General features: G+C 40.4%; 1 pseudogene; it reads left to right on the top strand.

Annotated features, from left to right (window-relative positions):
• LOC129691631 (complex I assembly factor TMEM126B, mitochondrial-like) overlaps positions 1-3,188 on the top strand; it is a 3,917-nt pseudogene extending 729 nt beyond the window's left edge.
• Positions 3,189-3,718: the final 530 nt, after the last annotated feature.

The raw sequence follows: 3,718 nt of genomic DNA, 5'->3' as shown, positions 1-3,718 counted from the left end.
AGAAAGAAAGAAAGAAAGAAAGAAAGAAAGAAAGAAAGAAAGAAAGAAAGAAAGAAGTTGTTTTAGTTTTCTTTCCTGTTGCTGTGGTAAAATAACCAGACAAAAGCAACTTAGGGTAGAAAAATCTGACTCAAAGTTCCAAGTTACAGTCTACAAAAAGTCACAGCAGCAGGACCTTGAAGGAATTAATCATATCATACCTATCAACAGTTAGTCATATCACACCTATAAACAGATACTTAGTCATATCATACCTATAAACAGTTAACAAAGAGAAATGCATGCATGCTTGGTTGTGCTCAGCTCACTTTCTCTATTCTTATAAAGTTCAGGATGCCCTGTCTAGGGAATGGTACCACCTATAGTAGGCACAGCTTCCTACTTCAGTTAATACAATCTAGGTAATTCCCCACAGAAATGCCCACAGGCCAGTCTGATCTGGAAAATCCCCCACTGAGACTCTTCTCAGGTGACTCTAGAGTGTAACAAGCTGACAAAGCTAATGCTCACAGCTCACCCTTCTCAACCGGTCAAACATATCAGTTAAGAGCCATAACTTTCCACCGCTGTTCCCAGAGTCTCATGTTTATCTCATAAGGTAAAATACAGTGCAACTTTAAAAGTCCCTAAAGTCTTTAAAAATTCTAATGTTTTAAAAATCCAAAGTTTCTTAACTATGAGCTCCTATTTAAAAATGAACTACATATTTGAAACATATGATGTACCACCGGTGCTCTTATTTGAACATAGAAGAACAAGGGTGGGCTGGAGAGATGGCTCAGCAATTATAAGCACATGCTGCTCTTGCAGAGGACCCAAATGCTTTCCCGAATCCACTGTAAGAAGCCTAAAACTGCATGTAACTCCAGATAGAGAGGACCTGATATTCTCTTATGGACTCTCTCACTTCTGCACCAGCACTCACACATACAGAAATCTCCATGTACACACACACATGTACATGTGATTAAAAATACATCTTTGGGAGGAAAAAGGAGAACAGCATGTCATAATTAGGGTTTCTATTGCTGTAATAAAACACTATGACTAAAAGCTACTTGGAAAGGAAACAGTTTATTTCATCTTACAAACTCATCACAGGTCACCGAGTAAATTCAGAGCAGAAACCCAAGGCAAGAACCTGGAAACAGGAACTTAAGAAGGAACAGCAAAGGAGTGCTGTTTACTAGCTTACTTTGCTCTACTGTTAGACCATCTAGAACCAGCACCTGGGAATGGCACTGCTCACAGTGGCCTCCACTCTTCCACATCCATCATTAATCAAGGCAATAAGCAAGGGATTGCTTACAGGTCAATTTTTGAGGAACTTTTGTGGCCCTCCCATCAGTCCCATAGGGCACCAAGATGGCGCCACATGGGTGACAACCTTGTTCTGAATCAGGAATGCTGCAGGAGGGAGATAGAGAAGCACCCCAGGACATCAAGATGGCAGAGTTTTTTTAATTTTATTTTAATATTAATTAAAGTTTATTCACTTTGTATCCCAGCTATAGCCCCTCCCTCATCCCCTTCAAGTCTCCCCTCTCCCCTTTTCTCCTCCCATGTCCTTCTCCAAGTTCACTATAGGGGAGGTCCTCCTCCCCTTCCAGCTGACCCTAGCCTGTCAGGTCTCATCAGGACTGGCTGCATTGTCTTCCTCTCTGGCCTGGTAAGGCTGTTCTCCCCTCAGGGGTAGGTGATCAAAGAGCCAGCCACTAAGTTTATGTCAGAGACAGTCCTTGCTTCCCTTACTAGGGAACCCACTTGGACACTGAGCTGCTATGGGTTACATCTGTGCAGCGGTTCTAGGTTACTTCCAGGAATGGTCCTTGGTTGGAGTATCAGTCTCAGAAAAAGACCTCTGGGCCCAGATTTCTTGGTTCTGTTGCTCTCCTTGTGGAGCTCCTGTCCTCCAGGTCTCTATAACTCCCCCTTCTTTCATAAGATTCCCTGCACTCTGCCCAAAGTTTGGCTATGAGCCTCAGCATCTGCTGGGTAGAGTCTTTCAGAGGCCCTCAGTGGTAGGCTCCTGTCCTGTTACCTGTTTTCTCCCTCTTTCGATGTCTGTCTTATTTGCCCTTCTGAGTGAGGACTGATCATCTTGCCCAGAGTCCTCCTTCTTGCTTAGCTTCCTTAGGTTTACAGATTTTAGTATGTTTATCCTATATGTCTAATATCCACTTATAAGTGAATATATACCATGTGTGTCTTTCTGCTTCTGGGATACTTCACTCAGGATGATCGTTTCTAGGTCCCACCATTTGCCTGAAAATTTCATGATTTCCTTGTTTTTAATTGCTGAGTAGTATTCCATTGTGTAAATGTACCACAATTTCTGTATCCATTCCTCCCTTGAGGGACATCTGGGTTGTTTCCAGATTCTGGCTATTACGAATAAAGCTGCTATGAACATGGTTGAGCAAATGTCCTGTGTACTTGAGCATCTTTTGGATATATGCCTAGGAGTGGTATAGCTGGATCTTGAGGAAGCACTATTCCTAATTGTCTGAGGAAGTGCCAGATTGATTTCCAAAGTGGTTGTACAAGTTTACATTCCCACCAGCAATGGAGTAGGGTTCCCCTTTCTCCACAACCTCTCCAGCATGTATCATCTGATTCCTTCTCTAGGAGATGCAGAGCTCATAAGAACAATGATCACTGAAATCATAGGAAAGAAGTTTGAATATTATAGAAAAGAAGAGACTGTAAATGTACGTGGAATTTTAGTCTTTAGAACAAGTAGTGGTTTATCTGGAATACTGGCAAACTTCACTTTCAGAAACAGTTTCAAGGCTCAACATGAAGCTTTGAAGACCTATGTATTTTTGACTACATTTCTGTTTTTTGATACCTTCATTACTTCCAAGCTCTTTGTAACTGATGCTTTGCATTCTGGTAGCATAAGCAAAAAAGGCTGTTTTTTGAGAAGTTCACTGACTGGCGTAGCATGAGGTGTTTCATGTCCTGGCGCTTCAGCTTTTTTATAAAAGTGGGTATTTGGCAGTCAAGTACCACACTGTTCCACTGTCATAAAGGAAGAGTTATAACCCATCGGTTATTCCTTTGTTAAATGGGACTGAAAGCAATGGCACTCCTTTGTTCTTTCAGACTTATTCGGAGTGCTTCGTGGCTTACACCACTATGCTGTATGTGAAAGAAGACATGCAAAAACTGTGCCTGAAGATTAACCAAAGAATCAGTGGAGGCCAACTCAGCAGAATGAATTGTTTTATAATAAGGACTTGGGCACTAGTCAAGGAGTGAAAAGTAACTCAGATACGCAGTAAATATAAATGTGAAACAAACAAACAAAAAAGATTTTCTCTTCCTAGATATATCTAGGCTTAGACAGGTGACAAAAACTAACCAGCCTGATTGACACACAAACAAATCACTATGAAACCATAACATTTCCTTTCTTGTTCATTCCCAAGATCTATAAAAACATGTTCTAACTTTTAAAATTCCTATAGTTCTTAAACATTTAAACGCTTCCAAAATTGAGACTTTTTAAAACATTCAATGTCTATTACCAAGTTCTAAGCTTTTCTACAATATATATATAAATTCTTCAAAATGCCTAAGGTTTCTACAAAATATCCAAAGACTTTAAAAGTGTCCAAAGTCTCTTGTCTTAGTTATTTTTTCTATTGCTGTGATAACATGCCATGACAAAGTCAACTTATAGAAGAGTTTTCTTAGGGCCTACAGTTTCAGT

This window comes from Psammomys obesus, unplaced genomic scaffold, assembly GCF_907164565.1.
Source record: "Psammomys obesus unplaced genomic scaffold, mPsaObe1.curated_primary_1811, whole genome shotgun sequence".
NCBI classification, from domain to species: domain Eukaryota; kingdom Metazoa; phylum Chordata; class Mammalia; order Rodentia; family Muridae; genus Psammomys; species Psammomys obesus.
Note: the sequence above shows the minus strand (reverse complement) of the source record. Positions and strands in the feature narration are given on the sequence as shown.